The following is an 11,593-nucleotide window of genomic DNA, read 5'->3' as shown; positions in this document are numbered from 1 at the left end:
ATCCCGCTTGGAGGGATCGGGAATCCGGACGTAGCTAGTCTTTAAGATAGATGAAGGCTTGCCGCATTGTTCCTCCACCACTGCAACGTGATGGGTGACCTGGGGAGAGTTGATCTCTCTCAGATCGGGTTTAGGCCCAATCTGATCGTAGTCTGTAGCGACTCCCAGGGCGGCGATGTGATCCAAGAGCTCGTTCAGGGAAGAGAGCTCCATTGGATCTAACTGCTCGACGAGTTCCGAGTTGACGTGAAGATTGCTTTTGATGACCCGAGAAGTCATCGTTGGCGCAGTGGCCGAACAGGCAGTCATAAGAAAACCACCTAGTCAGAGAGTTTGGCCGATAGCCAAAGCTCCCTCAGCAACAGTGTCGTCTTTAAATACGGGATGAGGCATCCTTCCTGGTGGCGACGGCACAGCGGAACTCTCAATGAAACAACCAATGTCGGTGTCAAAACCGGCGAATCTCGGGTAGGGGGTCCCGAACTATGCGTCTAGGCCGGATGGTAACAGGAGGCAGGGGACACGATGTTTTACCCAGGTTCGGGCCCTCTTGATGGAGGTAAAACCTTACGTCCTGCTTGATTAATATTGATGATATGGGTAGTACAAGAGTAGATCTACCACGAGATCAGAGAGGCTAAACCCTAGAAGCTAGCCTATGGTATGATTGTATGTTATGGTTGTTGTCCTATGGACTAAAACCCTTCGGTTTATATAGACACAAGAGAGGTTTAGGGTTACACAAGGTCGGTTACAAAGGAGGAGATACCCATATCTGTATTGCCTAGCTTGCCTTCCATGCCAAGTAGAGTCCCATCCGGACACGAGACGAAGTCTTCAATCTTGTATCTTCATAGTCCAACAGTCCGGCCAAAGAATATAATCCAGCTGTCCGGAGACCCCTAATCCAGGACTCCCTCACTCACCATGGCGCCGCCGCACTCTGCGTGTTGACCATCCACCACTTTTGGCTTCACATTGAACACCTTGAGCCATAGGCCGAAGTGGGGAGGAATGCCTCACACACGACGATGAACGCCGAAATGTTGAGAAAAGAATTCGGGACTAGATCATGGAAATCTAGCCCATAGTAAAACATAAGGCCGCGGACGAAAGGATGGAGGGGAAACCCTAATCCGCGAAGGAAATGAGGAATAAATACTACTCTCTCACAGGGCTCTAGAGTAGGGATGATCTGCTTCTTGGCCAGTAGCCGGTGGGCGATTTCCTTGGATAAATACCCCGCTTCCCGGAGCTCCTTGATGCTCTCCTCTGTGACGGAGGAGGCCATCTACTTGCCCTGTGTTCTAGATCCAGACATGGCTAGAGTGTTTTCTGGGGACGGAAAGGATCAAAGCTTGGGCGCTGGAGCTCGAGGGCGGATGGGTTGAGGAAGAAGAAGGTGTGGGGTAAATAGGTGGATCCTTGTCTCCTTATAAAGGCAGTGTGCCCCCCCCCCACAAGCCTTAACACTCGCCTACTCCCCAGGAGTTGTGCGAGTGGCACGGTTGGATTACCCAAATCCGTAGAGAATCCCGCAATAAGGGGACACGATCTCTGCTTTGACAAGATGTGTCAATAAATGTCGTGTCTCGAAACGCGAAACGGAAGGCTGGAAAATGGTTCGAAATAATAATAAGGTCGGAACACGATACCTTGCTGAAAAAGTTGTCAGAAGACAAAACCTATTTTTGGTTAAAGTGTTTTGCCCTCGTGGCTCAAGGTTGTAACTATTGTACAAAGCTGGATATAGTTCTTTTGATCAACTACTTTCGAGTATTCGGAGGAGGAACCCGCCTTGCAATGTTGAAGACAATCTGCGCGCCAGACACATTGTCATTGAAGCCTTGTTGAGGGGCTACTGAGGGAGTCCTGGATTAGGGGGTCCTCGGGCGTGCGGGCTATGTAACATGGGTCGGACTAATGGGCCATGAAGATACAAGATAGAAGACTTTCCCCTGTGTCCGGATGGGACTCTCCTTTGCATGGATGACAAGCTTGGCATTCGGATATGAAGATTCTTTTCTCTGTAAACCGACTCTGTACAACCCTAGCCCCCTTTTGTGCCCATATAAACCAGAGGGTTTAGTCTGTAGAGGCAATCACAATCATAATCATATAGGCTTGACATCTAGGGTTTAGCCATTATGATCTCATGGTAGATCAACTCTTGTAACCCCTATACTCATTAAAGTCAATCAAGCAGGACGTAGGGTTTTACCTCCATCAAGAGGGCCTGAACCTGGGTAAAACATCGTGTCCCCTGCCTCCTATTACCCTCGATCCTTAGGCACACGGTTCGGGACCCCGACCCGAGATCTGCCGGTTTTGACACCGACAGCGGGTATCGTTATTTTCTGACCGTCACAGATGATTTGAGCAGATATGTGTATATCTACTTGATGAAACATAAGTCTGGAACATTTGAAAAGTTCGAAGAATTTCAGAGTGAAGTGGAAAATCATCGTAACAAGAAAATTAGGTTTCTACGATCTGATCGTGGAGGTGAATATTTGAGTTATGAGTTTGGTCTTCATTTGAAACAATGCGGAATAGTTTAGCAACTCACGCCACCTGGAACACCACAGCATAATGGTGTGTCCGAACATCGTAACCGCACTGTTATTAGATATGGTGTGATCTATGATGTCTCTTACTGATTTACCGCTATCGTTTTGGGGTTATGCTTTAGATATGGCTGCATTCACGTTAAATAGGGCACCATCAAAATCTGTTGAGACGACACCATATGAACTGTGGTTTGGCAAGAAACCTAAGTTGTCGTTTCTTAGAGTTTGGGGCTGCGATGCTTATGTGAAAAAGCTTCAACCTTATAAGCTCAAACCCAAATCGGAGAAATGTGTCTTCATAGGATACCTAAACGAGACTGTTGGGTACACCTTCTATCATAGATCCGAAGGCAAGATATTCGTTGCTAAGAATGGACCCTTTCAAGAGAGGGAGTTTCTCTCGAAAGACGTGAGTGGGAGGAAACTAGAACTTGATGAGGTAACTATACCTTCTCCCTTATTGGAAAGTAGTTCATGATAGAAATCAGTTCTAGTGATTCCTATACCAATTAGTGAGCAGCTAATGATGATGATCATGAAACTTCTGATCAAGTTACTACCAAACCTCGTAGGTCAACTAGACTAAGATCCGCACCAGAGTGGTACGGTAATCCTGTTCTGGAAGTCATGTTACTTGACCATGACGAACCTACGAACTATGAGGAAGCAATGATGAGCCCACATTCCGCGAAACGGCTTGAGGCCATGAAATCTGAGATGGGATCCATGTATGAGAACAAAGTGTGGACTTTGGTTGACTTGCTCGATGATCGGCAAGCCATAGAGAATAAATGGATCTTCAAGAAGAAGACTGACGCTGATGGTAATGTTACTGTCTACAAAACTCGACTTGTTGCAAAAGGTTTTCGACAAGTTCAAGGAGTTGACTACGATGAGACCTTCTCACCCGTAGCGATGCTTAATTCCGTCTGAATCATGTTAGCAATTGCCGCATTTTATGATTATGAAATTTGGCAAATGGATGTCAAAACTTCATTCCTTAATGGATATCTTAAAGAAGAGTTGTATATGATGGAGCAGGAAGGTTTTGTCGATCCAAAAGTTGCTAACAAATTGTGTAAGCTCCAGTGATCCATTTACGGACTGGTGCAAGCATCTCAGAGTTGGAATATACGCTTTGATAGTGTGATCAAAGCATATGGTTTTATACAAAACTTTTGGAGAAGCCTGTATTTACAAGAAAGTGAGTGGGAGCTCCGTAGCATTTCTGATATTATATGTGGATGACATATTGTTGATCAAAAATGATACTAAATTTCTAAATAGCATAAAAGGATACTTGAATAAGAAATTTTCAATGAAAGACCTCGGTGAAGCTGCTTATATATTGGGCATCAAGATCTATAGAGATAGATCAAGATGCTTAATTGGACTTTCACAAAGCACATACCTTGATAAACTTTTGAAGAAGTTCAAAATGGATCAAGCAAAGAAAGGGTTCTTGTCTGTGTTACAAGGTGTGAAGTTGAGTCAGACTCAACGCCCGACCACTACGAAAGATAGAGAGAAAATGAAAGTCATTCCCTATGCCTCAGCCATAGGTTCTATCATGTATGCAATGTTGTGTACCAGACCTGATGTGTGCCTTGCTATTAGTTTAGTAGGGAGGTACCAAAGTAATCCAGGAGTGGATCACTGGACAGCGTCCAAGAACATCCTGAAATACCTGAAAAGGACAAAGGATATGTTTCTCGTTTATGGAGGTGACAAAAAGCTCATCGTAAACGGTTACGTCGATGCAAGCTTTGACACTGATCCGGATGACTCTAAGTCACAAACCAGATACGTATTTTTATTGAATGGTGGAGCTGTCAGTGGGTGCAGTTCTAAGTAGAGCGTCGTGGCAAGATCTACATGTGAAGCATAGCTGCTTCGGATGCAGCAAATGAAGGAGTTCATATCCGATCTAGGTGTAATACCTAGTGCATCAGGTCTAATGAAAAACTTCTGTGACAATACTGGTGCAATTGCCTTGGCAAAGGAATCCAGATTTCAAAATAGAACCAAGCACATCAAGAGACACTTCAATTCCATCCACGATCAATTCAAGGACGGATACATAGAGATTTGCAAGATACATACGGATCTGAATGTTGCAGACCCGTTGACTAAGCCCCTCTCATGAGAAAAACATGATCAGCACCAAGACTCCATGGGTGTTAGAATCATTACTATGTAATCTAGATTATTAACTCTAGTGCAAGTGGGAGACTGAAGGAAATATGCCCTAGAGGCAATAATAAAGTTGTTATTTATAATTCCTTATATCATGATAAATGTTTATTATTCATGCTAGAATTGTATTAACCAGAAACTTAGTACATGTGTGCATACATAGACAAACAGAGTCTCCCTAGTATGCCTCAACTTGACTAGCTCGTAAATCAAAGATGGTTAAGTTTGCTAGCCATAGACATGTGTTGTCATTTGATGAACGGGGTCACATAATTAGAGAATGATGTGATGGACTAGACCCATCCGTTAGCTTAGCACTATGATTGTTTAATTTATTGCTATTGCTTTCTTCATGACTTATACATGTTCCTATGACTATGAGATTATGCAACTCCCGAATACCGGAGGAACACCTTGTGTGCTATGAAACATCACAACATAACTGGGTGATTATAAAGATGCTCTACAGGTGTCTCCGATGGTGTTTGTTGAGTTGGCATAGATCGAGATTAGGATTTGTCACTCCGTGTATCGAAGAGGTATCTCCGGGCCCTCTCGGTAATACACATCATTATGAGCCTTGCAAGCAATGTCAATAATGAGTTAGTCATGGGATGATGCATTACGGAATGAGTAAAGAGACTTGCCAGTAACGAGATTGAACTAGGTATGATGATACCGATGATCGAATCTCAGGCAAGTAACATAACGATGACAAAGGGAACAACGTATGTTGTTGTGCGGTTTGACCGATAAAGATCTTCGCAGAATATGTAGGAACCAATATGAGCATCCAGGTTCCGCTATTGGTTATTGACCGGAGATGTGTCTCGGTCATGTCTACATAGTTCTCGAACCCGTAGGGTCCGCACGCTTAACGTTCGATGACAATATGTATTATGAGTTATGTGATTTGATGTACAGAAGGTTGTTCGGAGTCCAGGATGAGATCACGGACATGATGAGGAGTCTCTAAATGGTCAAGACATAAAGATTGATATATTGGAAGGTTATATTCGGACACCGGAATGGTTCCGAAGTGTATCGGGTATTTTCCGGAGTACCTAGAGGTTACCGGAACCCCCAGGGGATTAATGGGCCACAATGGGCCTTAGTGGAGAAGAGAGAGGGCCTTCCAGAGGTGGCGCCCACCCCCCCCCCCTTGCCCAGTCCAAATTGGACAAGGGGAAGCCCCCCTCCTTCCTTATCTTCTCTCCTGTTTCCCTTCTTCTCCTTCTTGGACTAGGAAAGGGGAAAACCTACTCCTACTAGGAGTAGGATTCCTCCCCCTTGGCGCGCCCCTTGTAGCCGGCCGGCCTCCTCCTCCCCTCCTTTATATACGGGGGAGGGGGGCACCCCATAGACACACAAGTTGATCTTTAGCCGTGCGTGGTGCCCCCCTCCATAGTTTTACACCTCGGTCATATTTGTCGTAGTGCTTAGGCGAAGCCCTGTGTCGGTAACTTCATCATCACTGTCAACACGCCGTCGTGCTGAAGAAACTCATCCTCGGCCTCAACTAGATCAAGAGTACGAGGGACGTCACCAAGCTAAACGTGTGCAGATCGTGGAGGTGCCATGCGTTTGGTATTGATCGGTTGGATCGCGAAGACGTTCGACTACATCAACCACGTTACTAAACGCTTCCGCTTTCGGTCTACGAGGGTACGTAGACACACTCGCCCCTCTCGTTGCTATGCATCCCCTAGATAGATCTTGTGTGATCGTAGGAAATTTTTTGAAATACTGCGTTCCCGAACACTGTCCCCCAGTATTCGATGGGCGAGGCTCTTCTTCGTCCTCGCTTTGGGATCCTTTCCCCATGTGTTTGGAATTTAACTTGCCGGACTACTTGAAGACCCAACAATTTCTGTTGGTCTGGTTTGCAGGTTTGCCAGGGGTGCCATGAATCTGGCAAGGTCTCTCCAATATCTTGTCCAGGCTGGATGGACCATCCCTATTGCCTTTGAACAACTTCTTACGTTGACCGGACCTGGAGCCGCTGAATCCACCATTTACTGTCGTGTCATCTGTTTCTCCGTTATTGTTTCGACGCTTATTCTTATTTCATCGTGGCTTACCATTACCATCCCTGACTTCGGAAGGTCCAAGGTCACTGGTACTGTTGCTTCTACGGGCCAACTAGCTGTCTTCGCCCGCGCAAAAGCGGGTCATAAGTGTAGTAAGGGCTGCCATTGTCCTCAGCTTCTCTTGGCCGAGGTGTCTTGTGAGCCATTCGTCTCGAACACAGTGTCTGAATGCCAGTAAGGCTTCGGCGTCCGGACAGTCGACGATTTGGTTCTTTTTAGTTAGGAACGGTTCCAAAGCTTGTGGGATGATTCCCCAGGTTGTTGGATTATGTGACTTAAATCATCAGTATCCGGTGGCTGGACATAAGTCCCCTGAAAGTTAGCCCGAAAAGCATCCTCTAAATCTTCCCAGCTTCCAATGGAGTTCTCTGGGAGGCTGTTCAACCAGTGCCGAGTTGGCCCCTTCAGGTTTAAAGCTAAGTATTCGATGGCATGGAGGTCATCTCCGCGAGCCATGTGAATGTGAAGAATAAAGTCTTCGATCCATACAGCAGGATCCGTCATTCCATCATATGCCTCGATGTTTACAAGTTTAAACCCTTCCGGAAATTGGTGATCCATCACCTCATCGGTAAAGCACACAGGGTGCACAGCGCCCCTATATCGCGCGATGTCATGGTGTAGTTCGAACGGCAGCTGTGTTCGGTGTTGACCCCGAACTTGGTTGTATCCAGCGTGCTTGGTTTGATAGCCGCCATCCTGTGTGGGAACACTTTCTCTTGATCCGTATATTGATCTGGCATGTCTGGTTTTTTTATTCAGGTCCTGACGCAGGTCATACTTATGGCCCTGAGCCTTTGTATCCTTTCCTTTACGGTGGGGAGGTGTGGGTTGGTATACGACATTGCTAGCCGCTTTGTCCCGTCCACGGGGTGGTCGGTCCGGTTGATCGGTCTGATCATGCCTCGACAAAATTAGCGCAAGGGCCTCGTCGTCGAATTGTGGCAGCAACTTGCGCTTGGGATAGCTCTTTGTTTGGCGCTCAAGGCCATATCTCTCTTCAGCGTCTAGCACTACATTCCATCCGTCGTTGAGCGTATCCTGCTCGGCTTTAAGCCGCCGCTGCTGCTTTTTCAGGCTCCTTGCTGTGGCAATAAGTTGTCGCTGAAAGCGTTCTTATTCGAGGGGTTTCTCTGGGACGATGAATTCGTCGTCCCTCAGGCTGACATCCTCTTCAGAGATAGGTAGATAGTTACTGTCTTTGGAATCATTGTGATCAGTGAGATGTTCGGGACTGCATTGGCCATCCTCCCGCTCGTCCTGCTCCAATGCTGGCTCTGTGAGGTCTTCGGCGTCCTCCGGAGCCTCATTGTCTCCAGTGTCGGAATTACTTTCCCTTCCTCGACGTGATCGAGAGTGGCGCTGCTGACGCGGGCACTTAGGAGGTTCGTCTACGGGCTTATCCTCCTCTGGATCTTTGTCGCCATCGTCGCCCTTCTCCTGGGGTGTGTCCACCATGTATACGTCGTAGGTTGAAGTGGCCGCCCATTGCCTGATGACGGGCGGGTTTTGACCTAGATCTGCTTCGACGTCGTGGTCCATACCATCGTAGTCTTCGGAAGCATAGTCTAGTACGTCGGTTAAGTCTTCGACCGTGGCTACCAAGTGGGTGGTGGGTGGGAAGAAAAATTCCCTGATCTTAGCCCCCAGTTTTAATTGGGCACAGTTCGGCGATGAATCCTCAGTAATGGCGAGAGATTGCAGTAAGTCCAACGCCTTGTTTAAGACTGAGAGCTGTATATGAGTTTGGGGGTCTGCAGAGCCAGGCTCACTGATGACCACTTGATCGAGCCTGGAGAGTGCGGATCCCGTGAGTTCGGAGCTCGTAATCAGAAACGAGTCTGGCTTCCCAGCGGCTGGGAGAGTCCCGTTCTATTCTGGGTTTGTGAGCGGCACGATTGCCGTTGAGCCACTGGTTAAAAATTCCATGTAGGGGGAGAGTCCGGCGGGGTTTATCCTCCCGTCTTCGGATGAATTGAGCTGCTCCGGATCTAGGGCTAGAGCAGACACGGATGGTGACCCCTGGACGGGATCGGGTGATAGATCTGGGATGTCTTTACTGTGTAGGCAGGGAGCGACGGGCGAGGGTGCGAATCCTTTGAAGATCAAATCTCCTCGGACGTCGGTGACGTAATTCAGACTTCCAAACCTAATTTGATGACCAGGGGGTGTAGCTGTCAACCTGCTCAAGGTGGCCATCCGAATTGGCACGTAGCATGAAACCGCCAAACACGAAAAGCTGACCAGGGAGGAAGATCTCCACGGCGGTGGTGTTGTCACTGATGACGAAGTGAGCCATCAATCCTTCTGTCGACAACACAGTGGAACTCTCAATGAAAGCACCAATATTGGTGTCAAAACCGGCGGATCTCGGGTAGGGGGTCCCGAAGTGTGTATCTGAGGATCGATGGTAACAGGGGAAAACAAGAACACGATGTTTACCCGGTTCGGGCCCTCTTAATGGAGGTAATACCCTACTTTCTGCTAGATTGATCTTGATGAATATGAGGATTACAAGAGTTGATCTACCTCGAGATCGATGTGGCTAAACTCTAGAAGCCTAGCCTACGGTAATTGTGATTCTGCCTCTACGAACTAAACCCTCTGGTTTATATATGCACCAGAGGGGCCTAGGGTTGTACATAATCATCTTGCAGAGAAAGGAAACATTACACCCGAACTTTAAACTTGCCATTCTACACATATAGGAGTCCTATCCGGATACGGGAGATAATCTTCTGTAGTGATCTTCATGGCCCACCAGTCCGGCCCATAACGAGTAATCCGGCCACCCGAGGACCCCTTAATCCACGACTCCCTCAATGGGCGGCACAGATTAAGTTTTTCTCAGAAAAGGAGGATACCCCCAGCCTCTGCATCTGGGCGATGCATGCAGCCATTTTACTGATTATTCACGAAGACCTTACAAAGTAGTACATCAGGTAGTCTGAAGCCACCATCTTAGCAACATCCGTTGCTACTCCTATCCACATGAAGAAGTGTTGCCGATAGTCCGAGTCTAATACTATACAGACATCGTATAACCCTTCAAATAAACTACAAACATCGCACAAATGCCTAACAACTAAAGCTAGAGGCCCCAACCAAGTCACATACTGGGTTTGGGACACAAACCGGTCTGACGGCATAGATTAAGTAAACAAATGACTTTGGTACTCTTTTGTACCTCCGTATTATTATTTTTAGTAAAATTTTGATTTATTGAACAATTGAGCATATTTTGCATATTCTCGTGTAGGGCATTTTTCAGTAATGCTATGAGGTATTTTCGACTTAATCGACCATGCTGGTTCATGGTGCCACATTATTATTATTTTTGAACATAAAGACTATATTCAGTTTAGGTGCATTCTACAGGAAAAAAAAGAGTGAAAGAATCACTCTAGAAATAGAAAGGATGTCCTTGCCAGGACATTGACCTGCTTGTGTACATAAGCAGCGAACAACTAAGGATCTATTCTGGATACGAAGAGATAATGAGCCTGATGATCAGCTTTTACATTGTTGCACCTGCTAATGTGAGCGATCTTATCACAATTGAAAGAGGAAGTGGTTTGAATCGTTGCAAGAAGAGGTTGTTCTCCCGGTGTCCTGGAGCAGCAAGCAACGTTGGTGACGCTGCCGCCGGAGCTAACATCGAGCAGTCGGTATAAAAGTGTGGGTTCTAAACCTGAAGAAGGTCTGCTAACTTTGTAGTTAGAAGAAGCCCGTAGGTTTCAGCTTGGAGGGGTGATAAAGCTGGAGGCCAAAGCGCGGAGACGAGTGCCACATTATTTTGGCGTGAAGTTTGCTTCAACCGTGCCTCCGCCACGGTACAAATGCCACAGCGGTGCCGATTATTGGTCGTCGTTGTTTTGTGGATGATTCCCGACACCTTTTGTATCGGTATGGAAACAGTTTAAACACACTGCAGCTATGCATGATGCCATGAACCAGCATGATGCCATGACACAATTTTTTAAAGATTTTAATGTGGATTAGGTATGAAGCAAAATGAGTGAATCTACATTTTAATATATTTGTGTGTTGTTTTAAAGGAATTATATTTAAAAATGGAGGAAGTATATATCAGATCAGCCTTCGTTATAACTGTGTGTCGCTTTCTCCTGCCATGATGCTATAGCTGCAGCCAAAACGACAAAGCATGGGAGAACGACGAGTTAGCTAATTTCCACATGTCACAAATACGTGACGTATTAGACATTAGCATGGTCTTTTTTAAAAAAAAACTTCCAGACTATTTATTTTCAATCATGAGGGTATAAAAAAATTAGAAAATAAAATAAAATTTACATCCAGGTCCGTAGACCATCTAGCGACGGATACAAGCATTGAAGCAAGCCGAAGGCGCACCGCCATCATCGTCCCTCCCTCGCAATAGCGGGCAAAACTTACTGTAGTAGACAGTCGAAAAATTATCGTGCTCAGGCCCCATAGGACAAGAGCACCAGAACAAGAATCGTCTCCGAGGAAGAGCAGCGTAGATAGGAAGGGTCCAACCTAAAGACCCACGAACATAGACGAACGATGAACGATGACCAGATATGAGCAGATCCACCAAAGACAGATCCACCAGAGATATACCTCCACGCGCCCACCGACGATACTAGACGCATCACCGGGATGGGTGCTAGGTGGGGAGAACCTTCCATCTTCAGGGAGCCAATCGACGTCGTCCCGTCTTCCTAAGCAAGACACAAACTTTATCAAAACTCA

Source organism: Triticum urartu, chromosome 5A (genome assembly GCF_056163025.1).
Source record: "Triticum urartu cultivar PI428250 chromosome 5A, HENAU_Tu73, whole genome shotgun sequence".
Taxonomy (NCBI): Eukaryota; Viridiplantae; Streptophyta; class Magnoliopsida; order Poales; family Poaceae; genus Triticum; species Triticum urartu.
This window is presented reverse-complemented; position numbering follows the sequence as displayed.